General features: G+C 32.4%; 1 pseudogene; it reads right to left on the bottom strand.

Moving 5' to 3' along the window:
• Positions 1–7,083: 7,083 nt before the first annotated feature.
• On the bottom strand, positions 7,084–16,393 carry LOC103497651 (pectinesterase-like; annotated as a pseudogene).
• Between the last annotated feature and the right edge of the window lie 376 nt (positions 16,394–16,769).

Consider the following 16,769-nt stretch of genomic DNA (forward strand, 5'->3'; position numbering starts at 1 on the left):
AATTTGGGAGTCCAATTTCTTAGAATTTTTGAGGTGAGGAAATTGATTTTTTGGAAGTCCGAGATCGATCTCCAATATGTTTTTATTAAAATCTCAATATGTTATCTTACGTTTGCATAATTTATTATGATGCCTATTTACTCTTGTTTATTTATATTTTATAAGCCTCATTTTGTTTTCTATTTAAAATTCTAAACTCTTTGTAATTAAAATTCTCAATATCTTAAAATCTTTCTAACTTAAAATATTTCTTTACTGACAGTAATTTCCCAATTAAAGCAGATCCAAACTTAACCAAACGGAGTTTGAAAAATTGTCTAAACCTTGATGAGAAAATTTATTAATTCTTCAAGTTTTGCCAAAGAAACTAATCATAACTAAAACTGGTAAGGCGGCGGCAGCAGAAGATTATCTTAGTGAAGAAGATGAAGAACCTTTGTCATTTTCCTTTTCTTTTCAACTTAAGCTTTCCAATGCTATTTATAAACCCAAATAATAACAATAATATTTATTATTATTATTTCCTTTTCCTTTTAGGATATATATATATATATATAATACCAAAATATACATATATCTTTATTCTCATTATCTTTTTCCAAAATAATTAATTATCTTCCACAATAATTAATTATTATTTATCTTTTTCCAAAATAATTAATTATCTTCCACAATAATTAATTATTATTTATCTTTCTTCCAAATAATTAATTATCTTCCACCATAATTAATTATTATTTATCTTTCCCCAAAATAATTAATTATCTTCCACAATGATTAATTATTAATTATTTTTTACAAATAATTAATTATCTTCCACAATAATTAATTATTATTTATCTTCCTCCAAAATAATTAATTATCTTCCACAATAATTAATTATTATTTATCTTTCTTCCAAATAATTAATTATCTTCCACCATAATTAATTATTATTTATCTTCTTCCAAAATAATTAATTATCTTTCACAATAATTAATTATTATTTATTTTTCTTCCAAATAATTAATTATCTTCCACAACAATTAATTATTATTTATCTTTCTCGAAAATAAATATCATTTTATACATAATTATATTTACCCAAAATATAATTATTTTCCTTTTCCTCCCTTAAAAATATCTTTTCTTTAAAATCAAATTATCTTTTCCTTAAATAATTATATTTCAACAAATATAATTATATTTTTCTTCAACATACTAATTATATATATATATATATATATATATATATATATATATATATATATTTCCATATATACATATAATTATCAAATTTCCAACAAACACTCTACAATTTAATTAAATAACATCCATAATTATTTAATTCAACTTCAACAACACTAAAAATCCACTGCATTACTTAATCATCTTAATCCTCTTAATGCCAAAACTTCTAAATTAATTAAATATTCATCTAATAAATATTTAATTAATTTTAATTCCCACAAAATCAAATACTTTTTATTAAATGAATTCAAACCCCCAATAAATTAAATATAATTAAACAAAACTAAGATAATTAACTCCAAAATTATCTTATTTTTTGGGGCGCTACATGATATGCTTGAAATGTTTTTTTATGCTTTGAGAAAAAACTAAAACGTCATCAATATAAACAATTGTAAAATCTTAAAAATTATTAAAAATATCATTCATAATTTTTTGAATTTTAGATGGTGCATTTTTTAACCCAAAAGGCATCACAATCCATTCGTATTGTCCGAACGGAACATTAAAAGCCGTTTTATATTTATCTTTTTCGAAAATTTGAATTTGCCAAAATCTAGATTTCATATAAAATTTTGAAAATATTTTTGCATTTGCAATTCTTTTAAGTAAATCTTGTTTATTAGGAATTTGATATCTAATTCATTCCAAAACTTTGTTTAAAGGTTTGTAGTTGATTACCAACTTTGGAACTCCACGCTCTTTTTCGGCGGCGTTGTTAACATAAAAGGTGGCACATGACCATAGACTTTTTGAAGGTTTTATTAGATTTTTATCTAACAAGTCTTGAATTTCTTTCCTACAATGTGTTAGTAAGTCTGAATTCATTTGAATCGGTCTATGTAACGCCCAAAAAATTAAGATAATTTTGGAAGTTAATTATCTTAATTTTATTTAATTAGATTTAATTTATTGGACGTTATTTTGAATTTATTTAATGAGAATTATTTGATTTATGTGAGAATTGAAATTAATTAAATATTTCTTGGATGAATATTTAATTAATTAGAGATTTTGGCATGTGGTGTTTGTTGAGTTTTTGATTAAATGTTAAGTTAAGAGAATTGAGTAAAGTCTTGGATTTTTAGAGTTGTTGAAGTTGAATTTAATTAAATAATTATGGATGTTATTTAATTAAATTGTGGGGGTGAAAAGTTTGTTGGATATTTAATAATTATATGTATATGTGTAAATATATATATAATTATTATGTTAAAGGAAAAGATAATTATATTTGTTAAAATATAATTATTTAAGGAAAAGATAATTGTATTTTGGAGAAAGGATATTTATTAAAGGAGAAAAAGTAAAATAATTATATTTTGGAAAAATATAATTATTTGTAAAAGGATAATCATTTTTGGAGAAAGGAAAATAATAATTAATTATTGTGGAAGATAATTAACTATTTTAGAGAAAGATAAATAATAATTAATTATTGTGAAATAATTAATTATTGTGGAAGATAATTAATTATTCTGCAGAAAAATAAATCTTATTTATGGAGTGGAGTTGTTATGATTGAATTAAAATAATTCATGTTGGAAGTTATAAGTGATTTATTGGAAAAGATTTGATTCATTAAATTAATTGAGGATTTAAGTTAATTTGGAATTTTGGAGGGAAAAGTTAGTTTTGGTGGATTTGGATTTAATTGAGTATATATATATTTAAATAATAATTTGGAAAAGTGAAGTTAATTATATGATGGAATATAATTATATTTGTTTGGAAAAGAAGATAATCCATGAGAAGAGCGATGGTTGATTTGATTGAACAAGAAAAAAATATATATTTATGATGGTTTAAATAAATATATATGTTTATTGTAGATTTTGGTGAGAGAAAAAAATAATAATAAAGAAGTATTATTTTTTTTTATTAATGGTTATAAATGTCTAAGATTTTGTGCATTTAAGGCATTTATTTAGGAAAGATAATGGAAATAAAGATATATGTATATTTTTGGTATTATATATATATATATATATATATATATATATATATATATATATATATATATATATATATATATATATATATATATATATTCTAAAAGGAAAAGGAAATAATAATAATAAATATTATTATTATTATTTGGGTCTATAAATAGGATTGGAATGCTTAAGTTAGAAAGTAAAGGAAAAAGAAAAAGGTTATTCATCTTCTTCTCTAAGATAACCCTCTGCTGTCGCCGCCTCACAAGTTATAATTAAGATTGATCTCTTTGGAAGCTTGAGGATTTAAATGGGTAATCTTGGTAAGCCAATGAAATTAAATTAATATTTTATTAATTTAATTTTGAATATATTTGGAGTTTCTTAAAGGGGTCAATTGGCAAATTTTTAAGATTTAAATGTTGGATTTTTTTCCAATCAAGGTTGATTTGGTTTCAACACCAATTTTTGGAGAATTTTTACTGTCAGCTAGGGAGTATCTTGTTTGGCTAAAATCTCAAGGTAAGAGATTCTCCTAATAAACTTTCGAACTGAATTCAAGAGACCGCATGTAATTATGATTATGCATTGATGGTAGCTAAAATGCATAATTTGATGTTATTGATAATGACTGTCATTATACTGAGATTATGTTGATGACTAATGTCATGTTATGACTGGTAGTATGTTGATGATGATGACTGATGTTATGTTAATGACTAGTCAATTGATGTTGATGATTGTTGATGCATGATATATTAATCACATGATTAAGGACGTTAAGATTAATACTCATGCCATGTGATGATGTTATGTTATGCTACATGCTATGGATAAGGTGTTCTGTTAACTTTGTGTATTAAAGTCGTACCTGCATAGGTATCCTTCGGGATCATCACCTTTTTAGGACTGCGTAGTCCGATAGGACCGCCAGTCTGGCATTAATATAGACATGATTCGAGTGATTCGACGGGATCGCTCGTAGCCCGATTGTCTTAGTGTTTCCTTCGGGTACACTACAAACTAGTTTGTCATAGGTGTTCCTTTGGGATCACCGAAGACCAGTTATGTTCCTCCTGGATCACATGTTGCACGTGTTCGGGAATGTGCCAGTTCTTGGGTACCACTTTTCAGGACTCTAATGGGAAGTTAACAGATACCTAGCGGGACTAGTAGTAGGTCCCTTACTGAGTATATGTTTATACTCACTCTTTCTATATATAATATTTCAAGTAGAGGTAAAGGTAGAAGAAAGCTGGCGAGCGACAGAGAAGAATCCGTGACATGCCATATGGGGACTCAGTTTTTCTTCTGCGTCTATGTTTCAATGTATTAATATTTCGTTTTTAATGAAAATTTAGTTTCCTTCCTTTAAAGAAAGTGTCTCATGTTATTGTTTCTTTTTAGTAATGACCTTAGCTTAGTATAAAGAGTTGGGTCGTTACAGTCTAGCTTTTGTTGGGATATCCGATTCTTTAAATTCTTTTGAATATGGAAGATTAACTATGTGTTTTTTTCTTTCCCAAAATGCATTTGGTAAATTGGAACAAATTTCTTTTTCAATTTTTAATTGAGTTTCTTTTATTTTGTTTTGTATTGAAAATTCTTTCAAAATTGTTTCAATTCTTTTGTAATCAATTTCTTCCTTCAGAAAACTAATTTGCTTTTGTTTTCTTTTTATTTGTTCACTTTTCAAAACATTAATTTCTAGAAGTTTATGAGGTAAAATTGAAGTGGTAAATTCAAAAATTAATTCTTCTCCAAATTTCTTTGTTACTAAACTTTTTTCTGCTATTGTTAAAGAATATAATTGAGTAATAAAAGGTGTTCCAAGAATTAATTCTTGGCGAAGATCTTTAACTAAAACAAAGGAAGTTTTGAAACAATGTTATTTATTACAAACATGTACTTTTGAAAGTTTAAATTTGATATTTAATCTTTTTCCATTTGCTCCTATAAGAATCTTTGTGGTTTTTTTCAAAATATTTTATAGTAGTTAAACCTTCTTGAACACAATTTTGATCAGTACCTGAGTCTATTAATACCTTTAAAGTAATTTTGAAATCTTGAATTTTTAATGTAATTAGACAATACCATTTTTGAAAACTTATTCTTGAAATTAAATTGATTTCAGAATTTAAAGTACTTCAAAAATCTTTCCCTACATCTAAATCTCTTAAATTATCATTTTGTTTCATTTGAGAAATTTCTTTTTTTATTTCTAAAATTTCTTACTTATGTTGAGAAATTTCTCTTTTTAAACAATTGATTTCAAATTTTAAATCATCAATAGAAACTGGTGTTTCTTCTTTTGGAGCTTTTAAAATTTCAAAAAGACTTTTTTCAGAAATTGTTTTTCTTTTTTGAAATGGTTTTGAAGATGACTCATTTGTTAGAGAGCCTCTAAGTGTTTCTAAAATATTTCTTTTTAATTCTTGATTTGAAACATGGTTAATAGTTTGAAATAACAAATCCTGTTCAGAAGTTAAAACATTTATTTCATTTAAAACACATTTACATGGGTCTTTGATACAACCGCATGCTCGTGGCCCTTCATCTAAGGAGGATTGGCTTGAAACATCTGAATCAGTTTCATCTACAATTTCCTGCAAATTAAAGTCAGAAATATCGGTTGGGGACATTTGTTGGCATAATGTCCTTCTTTTTTGCATTTGTAGCAAAAAATCTTTTTATTTGATTTGCCTTGGCCTTTTTTTAGTTTCTTTTTGCTGTTTTTCACCAGTTTTTTTTTTTTTTATTTTGTAATTTGAATATTTGTGATATCTCTAGGGATATAAGGTTTGCTGAACCTTCAAGATTTTATATAATATGTGGGTTTCATATTATAATTTTTTGGACGATTTTTTTTAAGATTATCCTGGTTCTTTGACTTTCTCAAATCCATATTGAGAGCAAAAAGTTTTCATTTCTTTCTTGTGAAAATTTGAATGCTTTTGAACTTTGGTTTGAATTTTTATCTCGTTGCAGATATCTAAACCACAGTCTGTAATTTTTTAGGTTAATTGAGCATAAGTAAGGTTCTGCAAAGGTATTTGCTTGGAGTATGCTTTGTTAAGAGAGTTGTAGACACGTTTTGCCATAAAGCTAGAAAGTCCATCAATGAACATTTCTTTCCAGTGTCTAGCATTGCAGTCTTTGAAGATATAAATTCTTAGTAAGAACATATCTTTATACCATCTAAAATTTCCCATAGAGGAGCACTTTGGATTTTTTTTATTATTTTTCTTTGATTTTCTACATCAGTGTCACTTCCTAGGTCGAAGTGCAAGTTAATTGCATAGAGAAGAGTTTCTACAGCGTTCTCTATTTCTTGTTCTACCTCTTGAGTTGTTGAAGTTTCTTCTTCAACTTTAATTATCCTTCCAACCTTTGTCTTATGTCTTTTTATTGCTTCTTTTTGTTCAGTAGTTTATTCCAACAAATTTGATTTTAGTCATTAAAGCTAAAAAGATGTTGAAGAAAGGATGCATCGCCACATTTCTTGAACATATATTGTAGAGTTGCTGAAGAAGAAGTTGGACCCGAAGATGCTCTAGTGGTGGATGAATTCTTAGGTATTGTTTTCTTGTTGTTGTTATTGTTGTTGTTAATCACACATTTACCTTTCTATTTCCTTGATTATTCTACATCGAATGGCAAAATCGTACAAAGGTAAAGCATGCAAGAATACAAAAATATAGTACAGCTGGAGCCTAAACTGCTGATAGGCAAAATCGTACAAAGGTAAAGCAAGAACAAACTTACATGACGCAAAAACAAAAGGTTTTAATTAAGTCTAGGCTTTATTTTTATTTGACTAAAGCATTCCACATTTACTATAGCTTAGAACTCTAATACATCTTTTGACCAACCAAACCAAAAGTTAGAGTTGCAAGCTAATTAATTAGGCAGTAGATCATTTATAGAGACCAAGCTGATAGGGAAAGCCAGTAGATGAAAGCCAATCAGTTCCACCAATAAATGGTCCAGCCGTAAATGTCTTAGCTTGAGCCTCATTAATAACAAGAGACCATGGCACTCTACCAGAAGTATCGGCTCCAGCTCCATTGTTATCATATTCGGCATAGTATGGTGACTTTCTTTGGCCATTCCATGTGGACCACCCCTCTTTGTCTATTACATTGCTCATTGTCGTTTGCATTACCACAACCCTAGCATATTCCTCCCATGGTCTACCAAGGAAGCTTGGGAATTCTTTTATCACCGGCTCCAAGTCCGACGTCGCCTTTATCCTACACTTTTGGATCACGATACCCGTGTTTTGATTAACGTCGGTTCTTGATTGTGCTGTGACCATGTTCCTTTGACTACGCCCTGGTTTGCGAGGAGTGAGATCGCAGTTTTGGAATACAGCTGCTGCATTTCCAAAGATGAAGTCGACTGTGCCTGCTACAACGCAGTTGACGAAGAATTGACGGTTCGAGTGGACATAGAGAGTGTCTTGGTAGCCAAGCATGCCACAGCGGTAGAAGGCTGAGTGATCATGATGCAACACGGAGAACTACAGCTTGGCCGTTGGCTGCTCCGGCTTGTTTTGAAAGGTTATGTCTCGAGCTAAAAATCCATCCCCCACAGCAGCTGCCACGAAACAAACAGAATTGTTATTAAAAAGTGGGTGTTTTTTTTCTTTAATGTAATGATCAATGGTTTGATAAATAATTAGAAGTGTTTAAAAACGCACATCTTTAATGCTTGAAGTGGTTAAATAAGCTAGTGTTTATAAATACATAATTAAAATGTTAATATCCAAACATACATAAAATCTCTTTTAATTTACTCTATCATATTGATAATGATATCATCAAAATATGGTTTTAATAATTCAAAATAAATATTATTGTTTCTTTTTACTTATTTTAATTTGATTTTCTTATAAGCTTTTTTATTTGATCAATAATAATCAAAAGTTTGTTTGAAATTGATTTTTAGAATATGAAAGCTAAGAAAAAACTAACCACTCCAAAATTACTTTAAAAACAAGTAAAACATTGTTATGTTTGAAAGTGATTTGTTATTCTAGAGTTTTTGGATTAATGTGTGGGTTGGAGAATCAAAATTCTAACTTTGAAGTTGAACACAACGTTAGTTGAACTATACTTATTTTTTACCTATATTAGCGGATATTATTTATTTATTTGAAAGTGATTTGCAGATGGTTTAAGAATGGTTTTAGAGGACTCAAAACACATTTTTCAAAAAAGTTAAAAGTTTTAAATGTTATCATGGGCCATTAAAATTGATTTTTTGAGAGAAAAATGGTTTAATTAACAATTTCCTAAACCATGACCAACTTGGGCTAAAAGCTATGGAAAAAAATAAATTTTAGCATAAATTTGAAGTCCATTTGAATTTTATGATTTGGAGATGAAAACAGTTTATTAAAAAGGAAAATGGAGCTTAAATTCAAAGAAAAATAAAAGAAAAAAGAGTTTTGTGGTTTAGTTTGTGTTACCAACTGTAGCGGAATTGAAGGTTGACCAGTTAGTTGCATGACTTCAATTAGAAATGATTTTGGTGTTGGATCTTCCATCTCCCCAAAACATAATATTCCTTTTACTACTTGCTACATCAACATTTTCCCAGTACTCTCCACTCTTTACTTTTATTATATATCTTTTGCTGTTCCTATACTTGGAGCCCCCGCCATCGCCTCCCCCACTGTTTTATAATTCCGCTTCCATCCGCTGCCACCACCGCTTCTGACGACGATTCCAAAAGCTTCTGGTCTTGGATTGACATCCATTCTGGCCAATTTATTCTATTAATGTATATTTTGTCCTTAAGAAAATTGAAGATATTATCTTATTTTATTTTGTATTATCTTGTATTATTTGTTGCCTTTTTCATTTCATTCAATCTTGTATTTATACTCTCTTTTCTTTGATGTAAATACACAAAAACAATATTCATCTAAATAAAATCACATGGTATCAGAGCCTCTTTAAACTAGGTTACTATTCAAACCGCCGCCGCCGCAACATCCGACGGCCGCTTTCGCCACCGTCGACAACCATCCGAAGCCGTGCCACTCTGTGCCTTCCAGATCTCTGCGAACCCGAAGTCGCGCCTGTTTTCCACCACCGTCAACAAGCCGCGCCACTTTGTGCCTTCCAGATCTCCGCGAACCCGAAGCCGCGCCTGTTTCCTTTTTGCGCGTGTGAGCCGGCCTCCGTGAAACCCAATCGATCCCGAGCCGACCACCGCATCCGTCGAAGCTTCACACTCCAGTTTCCGACCTCCGTCGTCGCTCGAATCTCCGTGAAACCTGTCTCCAGCCATCCGAACCCGAAAGTCGAGCGTGCGTCTCCATCAGATCCGACGTCGTTCCTTCAAATGACCCGAAACCATCTCGTCGACCCAGATCCTGAAAAATCGACTCCTCCACACAGATCCGACGCTGTCTCCTCACAGACCCAACCCGAAACCATCAGATCCGACGCCGTCCTTCACAGACCCGCGGTTTTCCATCAGATCCGAAGCCGACCCGAAAACCATCTTGCCGACCTGGATCCTAAAAATCCTCTCCGTGAAACCCGACCCGAATTATCTTGCCGACCCAGATCCTAAAAAAAAAACGCTCCATCTCCGTGAAACCCGACCCGGAAACTGCCCTATTTTTATTTAATTTTTTTTTCGCTTACTTGGTTTTTCTTTCTCTTGTGAGTAGATGGAGAAAAGTGAAATTGCTCGTCCAATTAGCACAATTCTTGATGGCTCTAATTATATTACATGGGCCAATCAAATGAAAAGCTTCTTAATTGGACGAAAATTATGGCGCATTGTCACGGGAGATATTACCAAACCAACCAAACAAGACAAGGAAGATGATAGCAAATTTATAGAACGCCTTGAAGAATGGGACAACAAAAATCATCAAATTATTACCTAGCTTAGTAACACGTCAATTCCTGCTATCCACACACAATTTGATGCTTTTGAAAACGCTAAGGAGTTATGGGATTTTTTGTCCACGCGATTCAAGTCCGTCGGATTAGCGCATTACTATCAGTTGCACAATAGCCTTGTTAATCTTAATCAAGAAGCTGGTCAATCGGTTAATGAGTATCTAGTCGTGCTTCAACCTATATGAACTCAACTTGATCAAGCTACAATCAGCAAAAATCATCTTCGTCTTATTAAAGTCCTTATGCGACTACGTCCAGAATATGAATCTGTTAGAGTTGCCTTATTACACCGCAGTCCCCTGCCCTCATTAGATGCCGCTATCCAAGAAATATTATTTGAAGAAAGACGTCTTGGCATCAATCTCTCTAAACATTCTGATGCTGTTCTTGCCAGCACTTATTCACCACCTGGAGCATCAAGCACATTTTGTAAAAATTGTAAGCTCACTGGTCATAAATTTATTAATTGTCCTAAAATAGAATGCAGGTACTGCCATAAGCCAGGTCACATCCTGGATAATTGTCCCATAAAACCACCTCGACCTCGCAACTATTCTACAAGAGCAAAGAACTTTACTAAACCCAGTAACTCCTCTGCTGCTACTGTTGCTCTGGATAATTCCACCACCCCTCAGTTTTAGATAAGTAATCTTCAAAGTTTACTAAATCAGTTGATTTCATCACCTTCCTCTGCACTTGCCGTCTCACCAGGTAATCGATGGCTTCTTAACTCTGGCTGTTGCAATCATATGACATCTAATTACTCTCTTATGAACACTCCTAATCCTACTAAATCTTTACCTCCCATTTATGCTGCTGACGGCAATTGTATGAATATCACTCACATGGGCACCATCAATACCCCTAGTTTGAATCTTCCTCATACTTACTGTGTCCCAAACTTAACCTTTAATCTAGTATCTGTTGGTCAATTATGCGACCTTGGCTTAACTGTCTCTTTTTCTTCCAATGGTTGTCAGGTTCAGGATCCACAGACGGGATAGACGATTGGGACGAGTCGCAAAGTGGGCAGATTGTTTGAGCTTCTATCACTTCAGGTTCCTCCTCCATCCATCTCTGCCCCTGTCACTGACTCTGATACATATCAGTGGCATCTTCGTCTTGGTCATGCTTCTCCAGAAAAATTGCGTCATTTAATCTCCATTAACAATTTAAATAGTATTACCAAATTTGTCCCTTTTAATTGTTTAAATTGCAAACTTGCTAAGCAACCTGCTTTGTCATTTTCTAAATCCACTTCTATTTGTGATAAACCTTTTGATTTAATCCATTATGACATCTGGGGGCCTGCCCTTACCTCCACCGTCCATGGTTATCGTTATTATGTGTTATTCATTGATGATTTCTCTCGATTTACATGGATTTACTTTCTCAAACACTGCTCTGAATTATCTCGCAGTTATATTGAGTTTTCTAATATGATTCGTACCCAATTCTCTTGTCCCATCAAAACCCTTTGCACTGACAATGCCTTGGAGTATAAAGACTCCACTCTTCTATCTTTTCTCTCCCAACAGGGCACTCTTGTTCAGCGCTCCTGCCCTCACACTTCCCAACAAAATGGACGTGCTGAGCGCAAACATCGCCACATTCTTGACTCAGTTCGTGCCCTTTTTCTTTATGCCTCATGTCCTGAGAAATTTTGGAGTGAAGTAGCTCTTACATCCGTCTATACTATTAATCGTCTTCCTTCCTCCGTCCTTCAAAACATCTCTCCATTCGAAAGACTATATGGTACTCCTCCTAACTATTCCAACCTTAAAATCTTTGGTTGTGCTTGTTTTGTTCTCCTGCATCCTCATGAACACACTAAACTTGAACCTCGTGCCCGCCTCTGCTGTTTTCTTGGCTATGGCACAGAACATAAAGGTTTTCGTTGTTGGGATCCCCTTTCCAACAGACTTCGTATATCTCGCCATGTCACTTTTTGGGAGCACACTATGTTCTCTCGTTTATCCTCCTTCCATGCCTCCTTCTCTAGTCCTCAATCTTTCTTCACTGACACATCTATTGATATTTTTCCTCTCTCTGAGTCCACTCCTGATAATGAGCTTGCTCAATCTGCACCTACTTCTGCAACCTCGGACCAGTCGTCCATCTCTGATGAGAATCCTGACCTTCCTCCAGACATCCCTCCTCGTCGTTCTACTCGGGTAAGGAAACCTCCTATTCATCTCCAAGATTATCATTGTTTCTCTACTATTGTTTCTCTTATTGAACCTACCTCTTATCAAGAGGCTAGTACTGACCCTTTATGGCAGAAAGCGATAAATGACGAATTACAGGCTCTTGAAAAAACGCACACTTGGGACTATGTTGACTTACCTCCTGGTAAAAGACCCATTGGCTGCAAGTGGATCTACAAAATCAAGGCTCACTCTGATGGTACTATTGAGCGTTATAAGGCTCGTCTTGTAGCAAAAGGGTATTCCCAAGAATATGGTATTGACTATGAAGAAACATTTGCTCCTGTGGCTCGGATGACGTCTGTACGTAGTTTACTAGCTGTTGCTGCTGCCAAGCAGTGACCTCTTCTTCAAATGGATGTCAAAAATTCTTTCCTTAATGGGACTCTTTCTGAAGAAGTGTATATGAAGCCACCTCCTGGTACTTCTTCTCCTCCTCACAAGGTGTGCCTCTTGCATCGCGCACTATATGGTCTCAAACAGGCTCCACGAGCTTGGTTTGCCACGTTTAGCTCTACCATCACTCAACTTGGGTTTACTTCCAGTCCTCATGATACTGCACTCTTTACTCGTCATACACCCCAGGGTATTGTTCTTCTTCTTCTCTATGTTGATGACATGATTATCACTAGTAATGATCCACAGGCCATATCCGATCTCCAACACTACCTTGGTCAACATTTTGAAATGAAAGACCTTGGGTCTCTCAACTACTTTCTTGGTCTTGAAATCTCTCGGCGCTCGGACGGGTATCTATTGTCCCAAGCTAAATATGCCTCTGATCTTTTAGCCCGCTCAGGAATTACTAACTCTAACACAGCTTCAACGCCGTTAGATCCCAACGTTCATTTAACCCCTTATGATGGTGTTCCTCTTGAAGATGTCAGTCTGTATCGGCAACTCGTTGGCAGTCTCATCTATCTAACAGTGACTCACCCAGACATTGCATATGCTGTTCACATTGTTAGCCAATTTATGGCTACTCCTCGAACCATCCACTTTACTGCCGTACTTCGTATCCTTCGCTATGTCAAGGGAACCTTTGGACATGGACTTCAGTTTTCTTCTCAATCATCTCTTGTATTATCTGGCTATTCCGATGCAGATTGGGCTGAGGATCCCACTGATCGGCGTTCTACAACCGGTTACTGCTTCTACTTAGGCGATTCTCTCATTTCTTAGCGTAGTAAGAAACAAAGTGTTGTCTCTCGTTCTAGTACTGAATCAAAATATCGTGCTCTTGCTGATGCTACCGTCGAACTTTTATGGCTTCGTTGGCTTCTTGCTGATATGGGTGTTCCTCAGCAGGGTCCCACTCTCCTTCATTGTGACAATCGTAGTGCCATCCAAATTGCCCACAATGATGTTTTCCATGAGCGTACAAAGCACATCGAAAATGATTGTCACTTCATCCGTCATCATCTCTTGAGCCACACACTTCTTCTACAACTTGTCTCCACCACTGAGCAACCAGCCGATATCTTCACCAAAGCCTTACCATCTACTCGCTTCAATCAGATACGTATCAAACTCAAGCTGACAGCTACTCTACCACCTTGAGTTTGAGGGAGGGTATTAATGTATATTTTGTCCTTAAGAAAATTGAAGATATTATCTTATTTTATTTTGTATTATCTTGTATTATTTGTTGCCTTTTTCATTCCATTCAACCTTGTATTTATACCCTCTTTTTCTTGATGTAAATACACAAAAACAATATTCATCTAAATAAAATCACATATTCCATCTTCTAAATCCTCCCTTCTTCTATTCTCATCTTCCTCCTGTTAATTATCCAAAATTTCTTTGCTTGATATTGTTCATAATAATATCAATAGTAATAGCTCAATATACTCACTTGCTCCTTTGAGATCAGAGGGTTGAACCCTATATATTGAAAAAAAACTATAACAGAATCGTTCACTTATGAAGTATCAAAATCAAAACTAAACTACACCGAAGAAATTATCTATGGTCTATGATTGGATCTAGAAACCTGTTGCAATTGTTCACTACAAACCCTATTTAGACCCAAGATAGGAACCAAAATACATTAGTTATTACTACAAATTTTCGCTTTCATATTTCTACAAAAATAGAATGCTAATATCATTTTTTGCAAAATTAATTTTGTAGTCCTCCAGTTATTTACATTAATTATTACTAAAAAATTTCCCTTTCATATTTCAATCTAGAAAATTTGTATTTTATTATAATTTTGGCAAGATTATTTCTTTAGTCTTGAGTTTTTAGATCATTAAAAGGGTATTTGTAAATACTGCATAATAAATTAAAATAATTATAAGATATAGTAAAAAAGCTTCAAATTTTATCAATGGTAGGACAAATAGATTTTTGTTAAGTACATTAATAAATATGGATAGATACATCTATCTTCGATGGTATTTGAAAATTTTCTATATTTTTTAAATATTTTAAATAATTTTATTATTTATAATATTTTTAAAATTTTGTTATATTTTTAATATTTTTTAAAGTATATTTTACTTTATATATCAAAATAACTCTATTTAAAATAAAAAGTACTTTAGTGATCTTGTATGAACATATTCCTTTAATAAAATATGTAGGGATTAAAAGATATATATTTTTATAACATAGAACCAAACGCACCTGCTCTTAATAACTTAGATAAAAAAGATCGATCAAAACACAACTATTCTTTAAAAACTCGAGAGTAAGAAAGTATTTTTGAAAACCTAAGATTTAAACATAACTATTTTTCAAAACAGAACTTGCAAAACACAGAAAGGTAAATTTTTCAATCCTCCTTGATTAAATTAAGAAAGAGACAATATTTATTATAATTTCAAATAATAGAAAAGTGTATACTATAAAAAGTTTATTTGATATATCATTAATATACTTTAGAGTTCCGATATATATAAAATTAAAATTATATCAAAGAAGAACAATTAATTTTTGGAAATTTTGAATTTGTCACAATTATTATATTAAAGTTGAAAGTTGAGTAACCATACACAAAAACAAAATTAATGGATAGTTCAAACACTTATTAAACATTTATTTTAGAGGTAATGTTTTTTAACAAGATACTAGAAAGAAATGATTCAGTAGATTTATGAAAACAAAATAAATTAATTATATGAAACAACTCATCATCGTGGTAAGTAATTAAGTTAACAAATTATAGTTGTGAACCCATACAACATAACTAAAAGGTGATTGCAATCAGTAGTTCTGCACCAGGATATTCTGAGTTAAAAGGCTTGAAAATGCACGAGTAGGAGTACAAATATTTATAAAAGCAAAATAAAAAGGGTTTAAAAATAAAGTTGAAAATACTATTATACCTGGCTGGAAATGAGTATAATTTTGGGGTCATCTATGGGAGGGTACGGATGCTATCTTATAAGGGAAATCATGGACCACCAAGCTTTTTTCGTCTTGTTCTGTCAATTTTTTAACCAAAGCCAATGCATTACTACACAAATTTGTCAAATGAATATGTGTGTTCTCAATAAGTCTCAAAACTCTTTTCTCTGTTTTGTCATGTGATAATCCATCCAAACAAGTCACCTGAACCAAAAATAAAAAGGTACACAATATATATTATTAACTTCAAAATGAGCAAGATAATCAAGATGGTAGATGAATTTGCAAACCTGATTAGTAATGGCAGAACTGAGAAAGGTTTTGAGGTCATTGGCGTACGAAGTAAGAGATCCCTTGTTCGGATACTCACGAAAGACCTCTATAGCTTTGCCAAGCTCATAAATCGTCCTGTCGGTTGTTTCAACACAATCATGAAGACCAATCTTGTCTCGTTTACTAACATCGTCGTTAATGGACATCATAAGTTTTTTTTTCTATTGTTATGCTTAGCTGCATCCATAGCAACAATCAATGAAACTTCAAAAATATCTTTCAAACTCAACAAATTAGATGTTCCAACGATGGAAGATATTGTTGAATGACAGAGCTGAGGATAAAGAGTAATGGCACATGAGGTTTCTATGACACTATTGTCATTAGAATTAGCTCTAACAATAATAGCATTTGTGAGGAGTAAAGTAGCTAAGAGTGCTAGTGAAAGTTTAGTGTTTTCCATAGTTTGGAAATGAGAAGAGTTGTGAAGAAAGAAAAAGATGTTTGGTGGGTTATAAAGAGATGGGAAGTACTTGTGCTAGTTGTTTAGCCCCAGCTCTAATAGGAAAATAGGAAATGGGAAAAAAATTATTAAAATTATTTACAAAATATAGTAAAATTTCATATTATATCTATAACGATCCAACTTTCCGGACTAAGCTAAGGTCACTACTCAGTGCTAAGACTCGACCCCAAAACACAAAATTCAAAACGGACCGGTTACGATTCATTAAATACATTACAAAAAAAAAAACAGTTTCGGGCCCTATTTTAAATCACAGTCACAAAAGTTTCAAATAAAAGCTCAAGTCATCAGTTCAAAATCATAAACCAAATAT

Source organism: Cucumis melo, chromosome 1 (assembly GCF_025177605.1).
Source record: "Cucumis melo cultivar AY chromosome 1, USDA_Cmelo_AY_1.0, whole genome shotgun sequence".
NCBI lineage: Eukaryota > Viridiplantae > Streptophyta > Magnoliopsida > Cucurbitales > Cucurbitaceae > Cucumis > Cucumis melo.